The sequence below is a fragment of the Hypanus sabinus genome, chromosome 24 (genome assembly GCF_030144855.1).
Source record: "Hypanus sabinus isolate sHypSab1 chromosome 24, sHypSab1.hap1, whole genome shotgun sequence".
Taxonomy (NCBI): domain Eukaryota; kingdom Metazoa; phylum Chordata; class Chondrichthyes; order Myliobatiformes; family Dasyatidae; genus Hypanus; species Hypanus sabinus.
The window spans coordinates 2,912,088-2,934,438 of NC_082729.1; the positions used below are offsets into that span (position 1 = coordinate 2,912,088).

Below are 22,351 nucleotides of genomic sequence, written 5' to 3' on the forward strand. Positions count from 1 at the left end.
TTAAAGAAGGGTAACTTTGAAGGTATGAGACGTGAATTAGCTAAGATAGACTGGCAAATGATATTTAAAGGGTTGATGGTGGATATGCAATGGCAAGTATTTAAAGATCGCATGGGTGAACTACAGCAATTGTTCATCCCAGTTTGGAAAAAGAATAAACCAGGAAAGGTAGTGCACCCGTGGCTGACAAGGGAAATTAGGGATAGTATCAAGTCCAAAGAAGAAACATATAAATTAGCAAAAAAAGTGGCACACCTGAGGACCGGGAGAAATTCAGAGACCAGCAGAGGAGGACAAAGGGCTTAATGAGGAAAAGGGAAAAAAGATTATGAGAGAAAGCTGGCAGGGAACATAAAAACTGACTGTAAAGATTATAGATATGTGAAAAGAATAAGATTGGTTAAGACAAATGTAGGTCCCTTACAGTCAGAAACAGGTGAATTGATCATAGGGAACAAGGACGTAGCAGACCAATTGAATAACTACTTTGGTTCTGTCTTCACTAAGGAGGACATAAATAATCTTCCGGAAATAGTAGGGGACCGAGGGTCTAGTGAGATGGAGGAACTGAGGGAAATGCATGTTAGTAGGGAAGTGGTGTTACATAAATTGAAGAGATTAAAGGCAGATAAATCCCCATGGCCAGATGGTCTGCATCCAAGAGTGCTTAAGGAAGTAGCCCAAGAAATAGTGAATGCATTAGTGATAATTTTTCAAAACTCCTTAGATTCTGGATTAGTTCCTGAGGATTGGAGGGTGGCTAATGTAACCCCACTTTTTAAAAAAGGAGGGAGAGAGAAACCAGGGAATTATAGACCGATTAGTCTGACATCGGTGGTGGGGAAAATGCTGGAGTCGGTTATCAAAGATGTGATAACAGCACATTTGGAAAGAGGTGAAATCATCGAACAAAGTCAGCATGGATTTGTGAAAGGAAAATCATGTCTGACGAATCTTATAGAATTTTTTGAGGAGGTAACTAGTAGAGTGGACCAGATTGATTCCTGGGATGGCAGGACTTTGATATGAAGAAAGACGGGATCGACTGGGCTTATACTCGCTGGAATTTAGAATATTGAGAGGGGATCTTAACCAATCTTTTTCTTTTCACGTAACTATAATCTTTACAGTCAGTTTTTATGTTCCCTGCCAGCTTTCTCTTATAATCTTTTTTCCCTTTCCTAATTAAGCCCTTTGTCCTCCTCTGCTGGTCTCTGAATTTCTCCCGGTCCTCAGGTGTTCTGCTTTTTTTTGCTAATTTATATGTTTCTTCTTTGGACTTGACACTACCTGTAATTTCCCTTGTCAGCCACGGGTGCACTAACTTCCCTGGTTTATTCTTTTGCCAAACTGGGATGAACAATTGTTGTAGTTCACCCATGCGATCTTTAACTGCTTGCCATTGCATATCCACCATCAACCCTTTAAGTATCATTTGCCAGTCTATCTTAGCTAATTCACGTCTCATACCTTCAAAGTTACCCTTCTTTAAGTTCAGAACCTTTGTTTCTGAATTAACTACGTCACTCTCCATCTTAATGAAGAATTCCACCATATTATGGTCACTCTTGCCCAAGGGGCCTCGCACGACAAGATTGCTAACTAACCCTTCCTCATTGCTCAATACCCAGTCTAGAATGGCCTGCTCTCTAGTTGGTTCCTCGACACGTTGGTTCAGAAAACCATCCTGCATACATTCCAAGAAATCCTCTTTCTCAGCACCCTTATCAATTTGGTTCACCCAATCTACATGTAGATTGAAGTCACCCATTATAACTACTGTTCCTTTATTGCACTCATTTCTAATTTCCTGTTTAATGCCATCCCCAACCTCACTACTACTGTTAGTAGTGAGGCACGCATGCAAAGGTAAGCATTTAAAGATCGCATAGATGAACTACAATTGTTCATCCCAGTTTGGCAAAAGAATAAACCAGGGAAGGTAGTGCACCCGTGGCTGACAAGGGAAATTAGGGATAGTATCAAGTCCAAAGAAGAAACATATAAATTAGCAAAAAAAAGCAGCACACCTGAGGACTGGGAGAAATTTAGAGTCCAGCAGAGGAGGACAAAGGGTTTAATTAGGAAAGGGAAAAAAGATTATGAGAGAGAGCTGGCAGGGAACATAAAAACTGACTGTAAAGATTATAGATATGTGAAAAGAAAAAGATTGGTTAAGACAAATGTAGGTCCCTTACAGTCAGAAACAGGTGAATTGATCATAGGGAACAAGGACGTAGCAGACCAATTGAATAACTACTTTGGTTTTGTCTTCACTAAGGAGGACATAAATAATCTTCCGGAAATAGTAGGGGACCGAGGGTCTAGTGAGATGGAGGAACTGAGGGAAATGCATATTAGTAGGGAAGTGGTGTTACATAAATTGAAGAGATTAAAGGCAAATAAATCCCCAGGGCCAGATGGTCTGCATTCCAGAGTGCTTAAGGAAGTAGCCCAAGAAATAGTGAATGCATTAGTGATAATTTTTCAAAACTCCTTAGATTCTGGATTAGTTCCTGAGGATTGGAGGGTGGCTAATGTAACCCCACTTTTTAAAAAAGGAGGGAGAGAGAAACCAGGGAATTATAGACCGGTTAGTCTGACATCGGTGGTGGGGAAAATGCTGGAGTCGGTTATCAAAGACGTGATAACAGCACATTTGGAAAGAGGTGAAATCATCGAACAAAGTCAGCATGGATTTGTGAAAGGAAAATCATGTCTGACGAATCTTATAGAATTTTTTGAGGAGGTAACTAGTAGAGTGGACCAGATTGATTCCTGGGATGGCAGGACTTTGATATGAAGAAAGACGGGATCGACTGGGCTTATACTCACTGGAATTTAGAATATTGAGAGGGGATCTTAACCAATCTTTTTCTTTTCACGTAACTATAATCTTTACAGTCAGTTTTTATGTTCCCTGCCAGCTTTCTCTTATAATCTTTTTTCCCTTTCCTAATTAAGCCCTTTGTCCTCCTCTGCTGGTCTCTGAATTTCTCCCGGTCCTCAGGTGTTCTGCTTTTTTTTGCTAATTTATATGTTTCTTCTTTGGACTTGACACTACCTGTAATTTCCCTTGTCAGCCACGGGTGCACTAACTTCCCTGGTTTATTCTTTTGCCAAACTGGGATGAACAATTGTTGTAGTTCACCCATGCGATCTTTAACTGCTTGCCATTGCATATCCACCATCAACCCTTTAAGTATCATTTGCCAGTCTATCTTAGCTAATTCACGTCTCATACCTTCAAAGTTACCCTTCTTTAAGTTCAGAACCTTTGTTTCTGAATTAACTACGTCACTCTCCATCTTAATGAAGAATTCCACCATATTATGGTCACTCTTGCCCAAGGGGCCTCGCACGACAAGATTGCTAACTAACCCTTCCTCATTGCTCAATACCCAGTCTAGAATGGCCTGCTCTCTAGTTGGTTCCTCGACATGTTGGTTCAGAAAACCATCCTGCATACATTCCAAGAAATCCTCTTTCTCAGCACCCTTACCAATTTGGTTCACCCAATCTACATGTAGATTGAAGTCACCCATTATAACTACTGTTCCTTTATTGCACTCATTTCTAATTTCCTGTTTAATGCCATCCCCAACCTCACTACTACTGTTAGTAGTGAGGCACGCATGCAAAGGTAAGCATTTAAAGATCGCATAGATGAACTACAATTGTTCATCCCAGTTTGGCAAAAGAATAAACCAGGGAAGGTAGTGCACCCGTGGCTGACAAGGGAAATTAGGGATAGTATCAAGTCCAAAGAAGAAACATATAAATTAGCAAAAAAAAGCAGCACACCTGAGGACTGGGAGAAATTTAGAGTCCAGCAGAGGAGGACAAAGGGTTTAATTAGGAAAGGGAAAAAAGATTATGAGAGAGAGCTGGCAGGGAACATAAAAACTGACTGTAAAGATTATAGATATGTGAAAAGAAAAAGATTGGTTAAGACAAATGTAGGTCCCTTACAGTCAGAAACAGGTGAATTGATCATAGGGAACAAGGACGTAGCAGACCAATTGAATAACTACTTTGGTTCTGTCTTCACTAAGGAGGACATAAATAATCTTCCGGAAATAGTAGGGGACCGAGGGTCTAGTGAGATGGAGGAACTGAGGGAAATGCATATTAGTAGGGAAGTGGTGTTACATAAATTGAAGAGATTAAAGGCAAATAAATCCCCAGGGCCAGATGGTCTGCATTCCAGAGTGCTTAAGGAAGTAGCCCAAGAAATAGTGAATGCATTAGTGATAATTTTTCAAAACTCCTTAGATTCTGGATTAGTTCCTGAGGATTGGAGGGTGGCTAATGTAACCCCACTTTTTAAAAAAGGAGGGAGAGAGAAACCAGGGAATTATAGACCGATTAGTCTGACATCGGTGGTGGGGAAAATGCTGGAGTCGGTTATCAAAGATGTGATAACAGCACATTTGGAAAGAGGTGAAATCATCGAACAAAGTCAGCATGGATTTGTGAAAGGAAAATCATGTCTGACGAATCTTATAGAATTTTTTGAGGAGGTAACTAGTAGAGTGGACCAGATTGATTCCTGGGATGGCAGGACTTCGATATGAACAAAGACTGGATCGACTAAGCTTATACTCGCTGGAATTTAGAAGATTGAGGGGGGATCTTATTGAAACGTATAAAATTCTAAAGGGATTGGACAGGCTAGATGCAGGAAGATTGTTCCCAATGTTGGGGAAGTCCAGAACGAGGGGTCACAGTTTAAGGATAAACGGGAAGCCTTTTAGGACCAAGATGAGGAAAAACTTCTTCACACAGAGAGTGGTGAATCTGTGGAATTCTCTGCCACAGGAAACAGTTGAGGCCAGTTCATTGGCTATATTTAAGAGGGAGTTAGATATGGCCCTTGTGGCTAAAGGGATCTGGGGTATGGAGAGAAAGCAGGTACAGGGTTCTGAGTTGGATGATCAACCATAATCATACTAAATGGTGGTACAGGCTCAATGGGGCGAATAGCCTACTCCTGCACCTATTTTCTATGTTTCTATCCTATAGATTTGTAGAGCATGCTCAGAAGAAAATGATAATCTTAGGATTTTATATGGTGACTTACATGTACTTTGATAATAACATTTACCGAACTTTACCTTGTGAATTAAGAACCTATCAATCTCTGCTTTAAATATATCCAGTGACTTGGCCTCCATTGCAGTGAATACCACATATTCATCATCCTCTGGTTAAAGAAATTCCTCCTCATCTCTGTTCTAAATGAACACCCCTCTATTCTGAGGCTGTGCTCTCTGGTCCTAGACACCACCAACAAAGGAAACATCCTCTCTACATCTACTCTGTCTAGACCTTTCAATATTTGATAGCTTTTAATGAGATTCCTCATCGTACTTCTAACCTCCAGTGAGTGCAGGCCCAGAGTCATCAAATGCTCCTCATACATTAGCCTTTCATTCCAGGAATCAGTGTGGTGAACTTCCCCTGGACCCCCTCCAATGTCAGCACATCCTCTCTTATATATGGAGTCTAAAAATGCTCACAATATTTCAAGTGCACACTGCACAGGGGCAGGAGGAGAATGGTAGTGTACCAGCCCTGCTCCCCATGAGCCACTTTGCCCATTCCAGAGGGGACCGAGGGTCTGGAGTCAAGTATAGGCAGGGCCGAGTAAGAACAGAAGATCCTTCCACTGTCTGTAAGGAGTTTGTACGTTCTCCCCGTGACCGCGTGGGTTTCCTCCGGGTGCTCCAATATCCTCCCACAGTCCAAAGACGTACCGGTTTAACTGGTCATCGTGAATTGTCCCATGATTAGGCTAGGGTTAAATCGGGGGTTACTGGCTGGCACAGCATAAAGAGCCAGAGGGCCTATTCCACACTGTATCTCAATAAATAAAAAGAAAAATTCCTCTCCTTCAGTATATTGGAGAACTTGATAGATTGTTTTAGATTCAAGATTGTTTAATGTTATTTTCCATACACAAGTGTAAAGGAAAACAAAACATTAATTAATTTACTTCTTGAGATACTAATGTATCCGGTGACAGATGAGGCATATTCCTCGAGGCCTTTTCCATTTGTGGCGGCCTCCTTGAACATCTGCTGCATTGTTCCCGACACCAGTACTGAGGGCCACCTTTCGGCTAAGCTGGGTTTCGTGGCCACTGCCGAGGGGCTTTTGTTTGTATTTCAAGAGGGCGCCACAGCAGAGTTTCGATTCGTGTAATGCTGTTACTGTGCCAGTGACCCAGGTTTGTCGCCCGCCACTGTCTAAGGAGATTGTACGTTCTCCCAGCGACCACGTGGCTTCCCTGCCACGTTCCAAAGGAGGGCAGGTTGGTAGGTTAATTGGCCACATGGGTGTAATTCAGGATTGTGGGCTCATTTCGGACTTGTAACTGTGCTGTAAATAAATACATAAATTTGTCCAACTTCGCTGAAATCTGCCCTGATCTTCCTAATCTGATAATGCTTTCTTTTTTCCGGGCCACCTCGCTGGAGACGAGAGTATTGACCTTCACTTGGTGACCTGACTCGGGGACCCTGTGGTGAGCTGATTTGACCCATGACTTTCGAGCGGAGGTTTTGGCTTTACGGACAGTGTCCTAGCCTTGGGACAGAGACTGCGTCCCAGCATATAGTGAAGTTCCTGGTGATATGCCCTCAGTGGCCACTGTATTAGATGCCCCCTGAACCTAATTAAGTAATCACTGGGTGTATGTTTGTTGTCTGTTTGGATTTCTGGCACTCAGTCTGCCCCCGTTACTCAGAAGGGAAAGAGGTGGAGGGAAGGTGCTCTGTGGCGCTGGGGATTTGTTAGTTGGGGGAAGGACAGGAGGTTTTGTGGGCAGAACGAGAGCGCCGGCTCGTATGTTGTCTCTCAGGTGCCGGGGCTTGGGATATCTCGGAGAGTCCCAAGCATTCCTAAGAGGGAGGGCGAACGGCCAGAGGTTGTAGTCCATGTAGGAACTGATGACGTGGGTATGATGAGTGATGAGGTTCTGCACAGGGACTTCAGGGAGTTCGGTGTTAAGTTAACGGGCAAGACCTCCGGGGTTGTGATCTCAAGGTTGCTACCCGTGCCACGTGCTAGTGGGGCAAGAACTAGGAAGATTATACAGTTCAATATGTGGCTAAGGAGTTGGTGCAGGAGGGAGGGTATAAGAGTTTTGCATCATTGGGCTCTCTTCCAGGGAAGGTGGGACCTGTACAGAAGGGACAGTTTGCACCTGAACTGGAAGGAGACTAATATCCTAGGGGGTAGGTTTGTTAATGCTGCACTGTGGGGTTTAAACTAGAGTTGCAGGGGGATGGGAACCAGAGTGCCAGAAGTTACTGAGAGATTGTGATGTTGGTAAGACCTCAGACAAAGTCAGGAATCAAAAGGTTGAGCCTGGTGTGACTACTGTCCTGAACTGCGTATATTTCAATGCAACAGGTATTGTAGGAAAGGCAAAAAATAGTCCTGAAGGTGAGGTAGCTGGTTTAGTGAAGAGAGGCTGTTGATAGGGAAAAATTGCAGTCAATAGGATGAGTTGCAATGTAAAGGTTGGACAAAATTAAAAAAGGGTGAACACAGGACTGAAGGTGTTCAGCTTGAATGCGCGCAGTAGATGAACTTGCAGCACAGTCACAGGTCGGCAGGTATGATGTTGGAGGCATCACTGAATCATGGCTGAAAGAAGATTACAGCTGGGAGCTTAATGTCCAAGGATACACAGTGTGTCGAAAGGACAGGCAGGAAGGCAGAGGGGGTGGTGTTGCTCTGTTGGTAAAAAATGAAATCAAATCATTAGAAAGAGATGACATGGGGTTGAAAGGTGTTGTGGATAGAGCTGAGGAACTGCAAGGGTAACAAGACCCTGATAGAGGTTGTATACAGACCCCCAAACAGTAGTAAGGATGTGGCCTACAAATTACAAAGGGAGATAGAAAGTGCATGTCAAAAGGACAACGTTACAATATGGAGGTCTTCAATGTCTTCAATATGCAGGTAGATTGGAAAAATCAGGTTGGTGCTGGATTACAGGAGGGGGAATTTCTATGGCACCTATGAGATGGGTTTTTAGAGCAGCTTGTGGTTGAGCTCACTAGGGGATCAGCTATTCTGGATTCAGTATTGTGCAAGGAACTAGAATTGATTAGAGAGCTTAAGCTAAAAGAACTGTTAGGGGTAAGTGATCATAATATGATAAAATTCATCCTGAAAATTGAGAAGCTAAAGCCAGATGTATCAGTATTACAGTGGAGAAAAGGGATTTACAGAGGCACGAGAGAGGAGTTGGCCAGAGTTGATTAGAAAAGAACACTGGCAGGGATGATGGCAGAGCAGCAACGGCTGGAATTTCTGGGAGCAATTCAGAAAGCACAGGATATATACATCCCAAAAAGGAAGAAGTATTCTGAAGGAAAGATGACACAACTGTGGCAATCAAGAGAAGTCAAAGCTGACATAAAAGTCAATGAGAGGGTATATAATGGAACAAAAATTAGTGGGAAGTTAGAGGATTGGGAAGCTTTTAAAAACCAACAGAGGCATCATTGGGAAGGGAAAGATGGAATATGAAAGTAAGCTAGCCAATAATATTAAAGAAGATACCAAAAATTTCTTCAGATACATCATGTGTAAAAAAAAAAGGTGAGAGTGGATATCAGACCACTGGAAAATGATGCTGGAGAGGTAGAAATGGGGGACAACGAAATGGCAGATGAACTGAATAAGTATTTTGCATCAGTCTTCACTGTGGAAGACACCAGCAACATAGTGCAAATTCCAGGTGTCGGGGGTCATGAAGTGAGTGAAGTTGCCATAACTAGAGAGAAGTTTCTTGGGAAACTGAAAGGTCTGAAGGTGGATAAGACACCTGGACCAGATGGTGTACACCCCAGAATTCTGAAAGAGGTGGCTGAAAAGATCAGGGAAGCATTAGTAAGTATATTTTAAGAATCACCAGATTCTGGAATGGTTCCGGAAGACTAGAAAATTGCAAATGTCATTCCACTCTTCAAGCAGGGAGAGAGGCAGAAGAAAGGAAACTATAGACCAGCTAATCTGACCTCAGTGGTTGGGAAGATGTTGGAGTCAGTTATTAAGGATGAGGTCTCAGGGTACTTGAAGGCTCCTGATAAAACAGGCCGTAGTCAGCATGGTTTCCTCGAGGGAATATTTTGCCTGACGGATCTATTGAAATTCTTTGAAGAAATAACAAGCCAGATTGACAAAGGAGAATTCATTGATGTGTATTTGGATTTTCAGAAGGCCTTTGACAAGGTGCTCACACATGAGGCTGCTTGACAAGCTATGAGCCCATGGTATTACAGGAAAGATTCTAGCAGTGGCTGATTGGCAGGAGGCAAAGAGTGGGAATAAAGGGAGCTTTTTCTAGTTGACTGCCGATGACCAGTGGTGTTCCACAGGGTTCTGTGTTTGGACCCATTCTTTTTACATTATATGTAAATGATTGGGATGATGGGATTGATGGCTTTGTTGCAAAGTTTGCAGTCGATATGAAGATAGTTGGAGGGGCAGGCAGGTAGTTTTGAGGAAGTAGAGAGGCAACAGAAGGACTTAGACAGGCAGAGAGGGACTTGGTAGTCCTTGTGCAGGATTCCCTAAGGGTTAACTTGCATGTTGAGACTGTGTTGAGGAAGGCAAATGCAATGTTAGCATTCATTTCAATGGGGAGAATATAAAAGCAAGATGTAATGTTGAGATTTTATCAGGCACTGGTGAGGTCTCGGACTATTGTGAGGTGTTTTGGGCAGGAGGTTCACGGAAGCAGTTCAAGGATTGAATGGTTTGTCATATGAAGAACGTTTGATGGCTTTGGGCCTGTATTCACTGGAATTCAGAAGAATGAGACGAGACTTCATTGAAAGTATTGAATAGTGAAAGGCCTTCTTAGAGTGGATGTGGAGTGAATGTCTCCTATGGTGGAAGAGTCTAAGTATAGAGGACACAACCTTTATATATATTTGAGGAAAAGGTTAATAAATTCTTGATTGGTCAAGGCACGAAGAGATACAGGAAGAAGATGAGAATGGGGCTGAGAGGAAAACTGGATCAGCCATGATGAAATGGCAGAGAAGACTTGATGGGCCAAATGGCCTAATTCTGCTCTTATTTCTTATGGTCTTCTGCTGCTGTAGCTCATCCCCTTCAAGTTTTGATGCATTGTGTGTTCAGAGATGCTCTTCTGCACACCACTGTTGTAAAGTGTGGTTATTTGAGTTACCGTCACCTTTCCGTCAGCTTGAACCAGTCAGGCCGTTCTCCTCTGACCTCTCTCATTAACAAGGTGTTTTCACCCAAAGAACTGATGCTCACTGGATGTTTTTTTTTCCTGTTTTTCACACCATTTTCTGTAAATTCTAGAGGCTGTTGTGCATGAAAATCCCAGGAGATCAGCAGTTTCTGAGATACTCAAACCACCCCGTCTGGCACCAACAATCATTCCACAGTCAAAGTCACTCAGGTCATGTTTCTTCCCCATTCTGACGTTTGGCCTGCTCAGCAATTGAACCTCTTGACCATGTCCGCATGCTTTCATGCATTGAGTTCCTGCCACGTGATTGGCTGATTGGATATGTGTATTAACGAGCAGGTGTGCAGGTGGACCGAATAAGTTGGGCATTCTGTGTAAGAGACTGCAGATCAGAATCAGGTTTAATATCGCTGGCATTCGTCATGAAATTTGTTGGCTTTGTGGTAGCAGTACAACGCAATACATAATAATAGAAAAAACTAAATTACAGTAAATATATAGATAGATAGGCAGTGTCTATAAAGAGTATTCACCCCCTTCACCCCCCCCCCCCCGGAAGTTTTCATGTTTTATTGTTTTACAATATTGAATCACAATGGATTTTATTTGGCTTTTTTGACACTGTCCAATGGAAAGAGACTCGAAGTGAAAGTGATCTAAAGGAATTGTCATCCTGTGGGATGCCGAGCTGAAACACTGTCAATTTCTTTCCTCTCACAGATTCTGCTTGACCCACTGAGTTCCTCTAGCAGTTTGTTTGCTGCTTCCTGGAGATATTCTTGCTGATTTTTCAGTAACTATGAGTTGTGACATATCAATATTGCATAAGAAGACTTTGCCATCTGCACAGATGCCAAGATAGTGGTGGTTTCACCATCCAAAATTCCTGCTGATGGCTCACGGTCACAGCTCTTTGTAACTGTGACAGTCGTTTGTATTTGATACTTCCAAGTTAAAAAAATGTCAATCTTGATTTTGTCCCTGCAGAGGCACGGACTGACTGTTCACCTGAAGGAGAATCTCTGTATCTTCTCCGGGGAAGTGGCCATTCACCATGAGCGGCTGTGAGTACTGGTAGTCTAGTTGACGTAGTGAACTGCTGCAGGGCACGTTGACGATGAGTACGTGGGAAATGGGAGCAGGAACAGGTCTCCCGCCTTCTTCCAGCTGCCAAAGAGTCCTAGACCACTGCAGTACAGAAACAGGCCCTTTGGCCCATCTAGTCCATACTGAACTATTATTCTACCTACCTGCACCTGGCCCATAGCTCTCCACCCCCCCCCCCCCATCCATGTACCTATCCAAATTTATCTTATTTGTTGAAATCAAAATCACATTCACCACTTGTGCTGGCAGCTTGCTCCACACTCTCACCAGTTTCCCTTTAACTATCTCACCTTTCACCCCTAGCCCATGACCTCTTGTTCTAGTTTCAGCCAGCCTCAATGGAAAAAGCCTGCTTGCCTTTACCCTCAAAATTTTGTATACCTCTATCAAATCTCCCTTCATTTTCCTACCTCGAGGGAATAAACTCCAATCCTATACAACCCTTCTTATAAGTCAAGTCCTGGAACCATCCGTGTAAAATTTCTCTGCACTCTTTCAGTCTTACTGATATCCTGTAGGCAGGTGACCAGACTTGCAAACAACACTCCATGTTAGCCCTCAGCAATGTCTTGTACAACTTCAACCGTTCTGCCATTTGGTCTGCTCATGGCTGACCCATACCTGTCGTTCTGCAGGTGGAGGGGTTAAGGAGTCTGAGGGGATAATGTGCCAACTCTTAGCATCTCCCATTACTCCTTTCAAACTGTTTAACATTTGCACGGAAACATAGCGAAAGGGTCACAGACAGCGATTTGTGACTAATACCCCGTTTCACAGATCTCGACAGGCATTTGCCTCCTGGTACAGTGCGACAGACCAGAATCAGAGTCAGCTTTAATATCACTGGTATATATTGTGAAATTTCTCGTTAAGTGGCAATACATAAAAATAAAAAGTACTTTAAATTACAGAAGGAAGTATATAATAAGCACTAAATATCGAGAACATGAGGGAAAGGTGCTTGAAAGTGAGTCCATAGACTTCAGCAATAGTTCCTGTTAGTGAGAGTGAAGATATCTCCTTTGGTTCAAGAGTTCAAGAGTCAAGGAGTATCAACTGTTCCTGGACCTGGAGGTGTGAGTCTTGAGGCTCCTGTGGATGATCCCTGGGGTCTGTAATAGACATTGTAAATTCTCCTTAGCTGACCTGTTTAATTCACCGTCTTGGAGGTGAGTCAGTTGTTGGGGTAGTCGATCAGCTGCTGAGCAGCAAGTGCTGTCTGATTTCTACCCACCCGGAAACTTTACTATCTAGAGATACAGCGCAGTCAAAGGCTTTCCGGCCCAACGAGTTCAGCTACTCCCCTCTGACCCATACTTTAGGGCCACACAGTCTCTCCTCACCTCAGTCCTTCCTCCTGATGCTGAAGTCATTACTTAGGAATCGCCGTTTCTCCAGAGATAGTTTAGCCATGCTTCCGGTTCCAACACTGCATTTGCACAATAAAACAGAACTGAACAACAGCAGCAAAAGCAGGACCAGTTCCCCTCTCTCTCAGTCAGACAGACAGACACACACACACTCTCTCTCTCTCTCTCCTCCAAAAGTGCAGGCCTTCAGCCCCCTCTGGCCTCCAGTGGTCTCGTGGACCTGCAGACAACAGGCCTCTCACTTCCCCAGTTGACTTCAGCCTCGTAGACACAGGGCTTCAACCATCGGGTTTTGAATTCCAGACTTCCAGACAAATTTGGGGCTTCCGGCTTTGGTCTTCATTATCCACCTCAGGATGAGCTGATTATGGAAACCTGAACTCAAGGCCTCGATCACTAGTCTCGCCAACTTGTACACCTGGGGTTGGGGGTCAAGGGCCCACGTGCCTCCTGCTCACCGATGCTTGATCCCAGGACCCACTGACCTGCGAGGTGGGGGGGGGGGCATCAGCTCTTGTCCACCGCACTCGCCAGCCTGACATCCGCATCGCTGGTTTTCAAGTGCGGTGTGCGGACCCTCTGCCTGTGGTTTTAAATATATAAAAAGAAACATAAGTTTGTGTGGGCTCCTGTAAAACTGCAGAGAGTTACGATTGGTTTTTGCGTACCACGCCCAGTGATGCACCATCAATAACTCACACTGAGACGTAAGGCGAGATATCGGCTTTTATTGACTGGAAGAAGGAACCAGGAGTGAGTGTCCATCATACTATGTCCTGGAGACTGAGGCCGAGCGTCAGGCCTCAGATCGCCTTTATACAGGGGTCTGTGGGAGAGGCCACAGGAGCAGTCAGCAGGGGGCGTGTCCACAGGGGTCTGTGGGAGGAGCCACAGGAGCAGTCAGTGGGGGGCGTGTCCACAGGGGTCTGTGGGAGGAGCCACAGGAGCAGTCAGTGGGGGGCGTGTCCACAGGGGTCTGTGGGTGGGTCCACAGGAGCAGTCAGTGGGGGGCGTGTCCACAGGGTCTGTGGGAGGAGCCACAGGAGCAGTCAGCAGGGGGCGTGTCCACAGGGGCCTGTGGGAGGAGCCACAGGAGCAGTCAGCAGGGGGCGTGTCCACAGGGGTCTGTGGGTGGGTCCACAGGAGCAGTCAGCAGGGGGCGTGTCCACAGGGTCTGTGGGAGGAGCCACAGGAGCAGTCAGCAGGGGGCGTGTCCACAGGGGCCTGTGGGAGGAGCCACAGGAGCAGTCAGCAGGGGGCGTGTCCACAGGAGTCTGTGGGAGGAGCCACAGGAGCAGTCAGTGGGGGCGTGTCCACGGGTCTGTGGGAGGAGCCACAGGAGCAGTCAGCAGGGGGCGTGTCCACAGGGGTCTGTGGGAGGAGCCACAGGAGCAGTCAGTGGGGGGCGTGTCCACAGGGTCTGTGGGAGGAGCCACAGGAGCAGTCAGCAGGGGGCGTGTCCACAGGGGTCTGTGGGTGGGTCCACAGGAGCAGTCAGTGGGGGGCGTGTCCACAGGGGTCTGTGGGAGGAGCCACAGGAGCAGTCAGCAGGGGGCGTGTCCACAGAAGTCTGTGGGAGGAGCCACAGGAGCAGTCAGTGGGGGGCGTGTCCACAGGGGTCTGTGGGAGGAGCCACAGGAGCAGTCAGCAGGGGGCGAGTCCACAGGGGTCTGTGGGAGGAGCCACAGGAGCAGTCAGCAGGGGGCCAGACAGGCACAGAGTTCACCACTCCCAGCTTGCCCCATCGGTTCTCATTCGCTCATTGATTCTCAGTGTAAAATGGGGGATACGACGTTAACGTGGGAGGGTGCCATTGGTGCACCATCACAAGGTTTCCTCTTCTTACTAATTTTCCCACTAACTACACCAACGTGACTCACCTCTTACCGAATCAAACCCCGCTTCTGCGTAATGTGGGTCTGACTGTTCTGTGCAGAGTTTGGCCTTGTGGTGGAGGCGGTGTTTTTGCCAAGGTTGTGGCACAGAGAGTCTTGGTTTTTGAAGTTTGTGGGGATGGTTTTGGGGACAGAGAGGAGGAAGGGTTTAGGGACAGGGATATGGGGGAGTTAGAGGTCTGGCTGGAGACTAGGCCTCTGCTCGATGTTCAAAGGCCAGCAAGGTGGATGGGTGATGAAAGACGCCCGGAATCTAGGCAGCTGCTCTGAACTCTGCCCTCCAAGGGCAGCAATGCAGACGTGGGATAAAGGAGATCCAGAGTTCAGGCCCCTGCTCTGCATCTGAAGACCAGTGGTGTGGATGTTAGGCTGGCGAGTGCTCTGGACAAGGGCTGGTGGCCCAGCAGGTCACAGGTCGATGGGTCCCGGGATCGGATGTCTGTGTGAACAGGAGGCTCGAGGGCCACTGTCACCCTCGGTATGCAAGTTGCCGAGTCCAGAGTTTGAGGTCTTCAGTTTGGGTTCCTGTTAATGGCTTGTCCTGGGGTTTATATTGAAGACTGAAGCCTGAAGTTTGATCAGAAGTCTGAATTTGAAACCCAGTGGCTGAAGCTCTGGGTCTATAAATCTGAAGTCAACTGGGGAAGTCAAAACACGAGGAAATCTGCAGATGCTGGAAATTCAAGCAACACACACAAAATGCTGGTGGAACGCAGCAGGCCAGGCAGCATCTATAAGGACAAGCACTGTTGATGTTTCGGGCCGAGACCCTTCGTCGGGACCCTTAGTCTGTGTGCCTGTGTGCTTGCGAGGGATTCTGCATACTCTAGACCAGCCACCCACGCACTCCTGTAAACATGCGTGCAGCCAGCATGGTGGAACCGGTCGGTGGGAGGTGGGGGTGGAACTGAGTATCTCCTTTGTTCGGGGGTACAGATGTGCACACTCGCACAGCCTGGTGAGTCAGAACAGCTGGACGCAGCACTGAGCTTGGAGGGGCATCCAGCGATTCTGGATGTGGGGCTTGTCTGTGGGAGAATGAATGGGGCCAGTCTTCAACAGAAAGTAGTTCTGCAGTCACTTTTGAGCTGGGAGCAAAGGATGCACTGCGAATGAAAAGAACTTGTGTAAAGTTCTGGGCGATTCAGTTGGGCTAAGCTGTGAATATGTCTCTGTTTTCTCTTGGTGAGGAGCATCACAATTCATCTAGTTTATGCACTGTTCACCCAACAATAGAGTGAGTGGCTTACTTTCATTAAATAAAAAAAATAATAAATTTAGCTCTGTTTGTGTGTGGGTTAAAGGCAGGATTCTTAGCCACAAGGAGGAACAGAGGGATCTTGGGGGCCACATTCATAAATCCCTCAAAGTTCAAACACACGAGAGATTCTGGAAATCCAGAGCAACTCACACAAAATGAGGGAGGAACTCTGCAGATCAGGTAGCATCCATGGAAGTGAACAAACAGTCGATGTTTTGGGCTGAGACCCTTCGGCGGGACTGGAAAGGAAGGGAGAAGGCACCAGAATAGAAAGGTGGGTGGAGGGGAGGGAGGGGAGCTGGGAGGCGATAGGTGAAGCCTACTGGCTGAGTAAGGTCAAGGGCTGGAGAAGAAAGAATCTGATAGGAGAGGAGAGTGGACCATCAGGGAGAGGGAAGGAGGAGGGGACACAGGTGAAAAGAAGTGAGGGAATAGAGGAAGGGGAGGGGGGATGGAAAATTTTGCCCACAAAGTTGCTGTGCACGTCAATAGAGTGGATAAGGCAAAGGTGAATTGCTTCGCATTAGTCGAGAGGATTGAATTCAAGAGCTGTGAGGTAATGTTGCAACTCTATAAATCTCTGACTAGACCACACGTGTGTTCAGTTCCGGTTGCCTGATTATGTATATGAAGGATGTGGAAGCTTTAGAGAGGGTGCAGAGGAGATTTACCAGGATGCTGGCTGGATTAGAGAGGGTGCAGAGGAGATTCACCAGGATGCTGTCTGGATTAGAGAGGGTGCAGAGGAGATTTACCAGGATGCTGCCTGGATCAGAGAGGGTGCAGAGGAGATTCACCAGGGTGCTGTCTGGATTAGAGAGGGTGCAGAGGAGATTTACCAGGATGCTGGCTGGATTAGAGAGGGTGCAGAGGAGATTCACCAGGGTGCTGTCTGGATTAGAGAGGGTGCAGAGGAGATTTACCAGGATGCTGCCTGGATCAGAGAGGGTGCAGAGGAGATTTACCAGGATACTGCCTGGATTAGAGAGGGTGCAGGGGAGATTTACCAGGATGCTGCCTGGATTAGAGAGGGTGCAGAGGAGATTTACCAGGATGCTGCCTGGATTAGAGAGGGTGCAGAGGAGATTTACCAGGATATTTCCTGGATTAGAGAGGGTGCAGAGGAGATTTACCAGGATGCTGTCTGGATTAGAGAGGGTGCAGGGGAGATTTACCAGGATATTACCTGGATTAGAGAAGGTGCAGAGGAGATTTACCAGGATCCTGCCTGGATTAGAGAGGGTGCAGAGGAGATTCACCAGGATGCTACCTGGATTAGAGAGGGTGCAGAGGAGATTTACCAGGCTGCTGACTGGATTAGAGAGGGTGCAGAGGAGATTTACCAGGATGCTGCCTGGATTAGAGAGGGTGCAGAGGAGATTTACCAGGATGCTGCCTGGATTAGAGAGGGTGCAGAGGAGATTTACCAGGATGCTGCCTGGATTAGAGAGGGTGCAGAGGAGATTTACCAGGATATTACCTGGATTAGAGAAGGTGCAGAGGAGATTTACCAGGATATTGCCTGGATTAGAGAGGGTGCAGAGGAGATTTACCAGGATATTGCCTGGATTAGAGAGGGTGCAGAGGAGATTTACCAGGATATTACCTGGATTAGAGAAGGTGCAGAGGAGATTTACCAGGATCCTGCCTGGATTAGAGAGGGTGCAGAGGAGATTTACCAGGATGCTGCCTGGATTAGAGAGGGTGCAGAGGAGATTTACCAGGCTGCTGACTGGATTAGAGAGGGTGCAGAGGAGATTTACCAGGATATTACCTGGATTAGAGAGGGTGCAGAGGAGATTTACCAGGATGCTGCCTGGATTAGAGAGGGTGCAGAGGAGATTTACCAGGATGCTGCCTGGATTAGAGAGGGTGCAGAGGAGATTTACCAGGATATTACCTGGATTAGAGAAGGTGCAGAGGAGATTTACCAGGATATTGCCTGCATTAGAGAGCGTCTTGTGAGGAAAAGTTCAGCGGGCTAGGGCTTTTCTCTCTGGAGCGACGGAGAATGAGAAGTGACTTTTTAGAGGGGTACAAGATGTTAGGAGGCACAGTGGATGGCCAGAGACTTTTTCCCAGAGCAGAAATGGCTGATATGAAGGGGTATAATTTTAAGGAGGTTGGAAGAAAGTACAGTGGGGGAGTCTGAGACAGGTTCTTCACACAGAAAGTGGTGGGTGCTTGGAACACCCTGCCGGGGGGTGGTTGTGGCAGATATGCCAGTGGCAGCTTAGATAGGCACATGGATAAACTAAGAAAGAAAATTTGGAAACATGTGAGGTAAGGGCTAAGTTGATCTTGGAGCAGTCGATGTTTTGGAGCAAGACCCTTCATCAGGACTGAAAAGCAAGGGGCAAAAACCAGGAAAAGTGGGGGGGGCAGTGGGGAGGGGAAGGAGTACAAGCTGGAAGGTGATAGGTGAGGGGAAGGTGGGTGAGGGAGGAGGATGAAGTTAGAAGCCGGGAGGTGATAGGTGGAAGAGCTGTGTAGTGTTGGCCTCCGTTAGTCTTGATAGACCATGGATTTGCACCTTGGAAAGTTCCCAGGGCGCAAGCCTGGGCAGGGTTTTTTTTTATGGAAAACCAGCGGTTGCCCAAGCTGCAAGTCTCCCCTCTCCACGCCACCAATGTTGTCCAAGGGAGGGGCATTAGGACCCAACAGCTTGGCACTGGTGTCCTTGCAGAGCAATGTATGGTTAAGTGCCTTAGAAGAGCTAAGGGGTTAAAGAAGAACGAATCTGATAGGATATGGGAGTGGACCAATGGAGAGAGGAAACGAGGAGGGGCGCCAGAGGGAGGTGATGGGAAGGCGAGGAGAAGGGAGAGGAACCAAAATGGTGAATGGAAAAAGTGGGGGGACTCTTTAGGGGCTTCGATGTTTCTTTCATTCATTCTATGGGGGTTCTTGTTTCATGGGTGTCTGTGAAGAGTAAGACTTTCAGGTTGTCTACTGTATATATTCTCTGATATTCAATTGAACCACTTGAACATTTAAGGGTGGGGGGAAGAAATTAATGGAAGTTGGAGAAGTTAGGGGAATCAGTGTTCTTGCTGTGAGGTTGGAGGCTACTGGGACGGATCTGAGGCATGTCGCCCTTTCCTCTCAGTCCCGAAGACGTTGACTGTTTACGCTTTTCCATAGATACTGCCTGACCTGCTGAGTTCCTCCAGCATTGTGTGTGTGTGTGTGGAATATGAGATGTTGCTCCTCCAACTTGAGCAGTAGGGGACGCCTGATGGGAATGGGACGTAGAATTGAAATGGGTGGCCGCTGGGAGATCCCGCCTGTTGTGGATGGACCGAAGGTGCTCAAAACGGGGGCCACTTTAACCCCTGAACTGACCTAGGCTCAACCCCTAGGCAAGAGTAAGCCTCTGTTCAACTCATAAGGAAACCTTAAAATAAAGTAAGCTATTTGTCTTTTTTTAATATATCACACCCTTGTACTTGCTGGCTCACTCTGGCAGCTAGTTAAGCAAGAACTCCATTTCAAAATTGCCACCCAGTTTTGCAAACATCGCTGTGGTTTTTTTTTGATAAGCCCTGGCTCAAAGGGTTATTGAGACCATAAATGAGTGCTCCAGCAAGCTGATCCCCGGACGTGTTACACCACCAACGGCGTGCCTTCAGTTGCAAGAACTCCAGGCTTTGAACTACCACCCCGCTTCCACCTCCGCCTTTCTTTTCATACGTTAGGAACCTGTTAAAACTCACCTCTGGTGGCTTGATGCAAAACTTTGTTTGAATCTGTTCAAGAAAAATGCTCTGTATTTGCAGTTGTGGTTACGGTGTCCAATCTCTCTTTGTGTGTGCTCTCAGGCTCTGTGGGCTGCAGGAATGTAGGGGGGGGGGGGTGTTGGTGGTCAGAAATGTGCTTCTCCACACAGAGTGTGGTGGATATTTGGATTGTTCTGCTAGAGTTGGTAGAGTTGGGGGTATTTAGCAGACTCTTGGATAGGCACATGGGTGAAAAAAAATGGAGGGCTATGGGAGGGGGAAGTGTTGGATTAATCTGAGAGTAGGAAAAAGGTCAGGGCAACATTGTGGATCAAAGGGCCTTTGCTGTACTGTTCGATGTTCTACGACTCTGAGAATAAGAACGATGACAGAGCCGGTGAGACTGATGTGCTAAGAGGAGGGGCAGTTACTGTGGTGAACTATGTGCCTGTCGGGACACGCCCCTACTGACTGCTCCTGTGGCTCCTCCCACAGGCCCCTGTATAAAGGAGACCTGCGGCCTGACGCTCGGCCTCAGTCTCCAAGACCTTGTATGATAGACACTCACTCCTGGTTCCTTCTTCCAGTCAATAAAAGCCGATATCTCGCCTACGTCTCAGTGTGAGTTATTGATGGTGCATCAATTTTAAGAACGATGACAGAGCCGGTGAGACTGATGTGCTAAGAGGAGGGGCAGTTACCTCCCCTACACTCAACACTGACTGAAACTGGGGAGGAAGGGTGATAGACTAGCCCTGATATTTCCCTACTCAGCCACATTCCTTTGAGGTGTTGTCTGTCTTTGTTGAATGTGTTAATGGTTAAAGAGTCAAGAAGCAGGTCACATTGCCTGATCTCTATCCTGGAAGTTTCTAAGTTGATAATGCTGCAGCCTCAGCAAACTTCACATCTTTCTGCCTTTGAAACTTCCACGGAGCAGATGGTAAGCACGTTGACCTTTGACTCTTCAGGCCCATTCCTTTTCCTAAGAGTGGGCAGTAGTTCACGTTATGACGTGTTTGTTTTCTGGCCGCTCCCTTTCTCATTGCTACTTTGTGCGACTTTGATCGGAGCGAACTGGCTTTGCAGTCTGCAGTCAACTAATGACACAGTGTTAAATTGAACTGAAATGAACAGTCCAGGACTGTTTCAATGACTCTGCGGTTCAATGTTTTATATTCTGTGCTTCTTGCTCATTTTCTTTTCACTGTTAGCACAATTTTTTCTTCTTTTTCGCCTTTTGGGGGTTTGATGTTTTTCTTTTAAGGGGCTCCATGGTGTTTCTTCGTTTCGTGGCTGTCAGTGGGAGGACAAATCTCAGGGTTGTATACTGCATACGTACTTTGGTAATAAATGTACTTTGAGTCATTGAAATGTTTAGTAAAATGTTGTCCTCAGCCATCAGAACTCATGGTGCATCTGAGGGTCTTTTGTTTGCCTGATTTTATTCCAATATGTATCAGGTTTAATATTACAGGCATATTGGTTGATCACTGAACTTGGCAAAATGTTTGCAGATGTTTCAGCTCCAATCGAGAAGCCATTATCAGTGTGCAATTGAGGGTGCTGTCTCCTCTGAATGCCGGCTTATACACTCCTCCGCGGTCCGAATTGATACTGATTAGACGCCGTGGTCTGATCTGGTTCAAAACACTGTGAACAGTTTACCAAGAGAAGGTCCTGTTTGGCTCGATGTCCGTTTTAAGTGATTGTCCAGATCCTGAGATTACTGGTGATGTACTGATTGTTGCTTGTTTTTCTTCTCCGTAAGGGTGCATGTACCAGACCTATGTCAATGGATCCTTCTGTAGAGAACCACGCTTTGAAAAATTCTCTTTCTTTTCTTGTTTTTGCTTGAGTCAAGACTCTGGCTTTTGTCCAGTTGAATTGGACAACTTATTTTGTAGGCTGAATGTTCCTGATAAATCATGTGTTTCCCCGTAGTTAGAGGAGTGGAGTTTGCTCAAGGAGTTTTACAACTGATGATAGTGTGTGATAAAGATCATAGATTTGTTCTTGGAGTGCTAATTGCAAAATAAATATTTGTCAAGAAGCTGGGGAAAACTCACCTTGAAGTAATGTCAGAGGAAATCATGTTGATTGAGAAGGTCGCAGTTTAACGACGAACTCCAGAGCAATGCACACAAAGTGCTGGAGGAACTCAGCGGGTCAAGTAGAATCGGAATGAATGAGAATGAGGCCTCCATCAGTCAGGGATGACCATGGATCTAGCTGTTTAGATACACAAGCCTGGACAGTACGATATGGAAAGCAAGCTATTGCCCGCGTAGAAGCTCCCCCTCACTACACATCTGGCCGATCCAAAGAAACAGCAGAGACCGATACAGTTTGGCACCGGTGGCATCGCAAGAGTTGCCTGTCAGTGTTGAACTCAAAGTAGGACTGCCTCAGAACGCCAGCTCCAGATTATTCCCTCGGGATTTACTCCCAAAGTCTTCCCCATGAGTTGTTATAGCTGGAGATTTGAGATCAGAATTTTCCTTCTCTTCCAACCACGGCTAGTGAGCCCCATCTGCCCAGACAGCATCTATGGAGAGGAATAAACCATCGACATTTCAGGACAAGGCCCTTTATCAGAAAAGGAAAGGAAGAAGCCAGAATAAGAAGGTGGGGGAGGGGAAGGGTACAAGCTGGCAGGTGATGGGTGAGACCAAATGAGGGGGAAGGTGAGTAGGTGGGGGAGGGAATGAAGTAAGAAACTGGGAGCTGATTGGTGAAAGAGACTCACTTTC

The 22,351-nt window shown here is 46.3% G+C and overlaps 1 protein-coding gene across 2 annotated transcripts in view; it reads left to right on the top strand.

Moving 5' to 3' along the window:
* The window catches only part of LOC132380411 (tyrosine-protein kinase Fyn-like), a 300,099-nt gene that overhangs the window by 71,933 nt on the left and 205,815 nt on the right, over window positions 1–22,351 (top strand). The window contains exon 2 of one of the 2 annotated variants that reach the window (XM_059949171.1): window positions 11,234–11,310. The exons of the other annotated variant lie outside the window; for it this stretch is intronic. The gene's annotated coding sequence lies outside the window, so the exon portion shown is untranslated. The remainder of the gene's footprint in view (window positions 1–11,233; window positions 11,311–22,351) is intronic. 2 annotated transcript variants of the gene reach the window in all.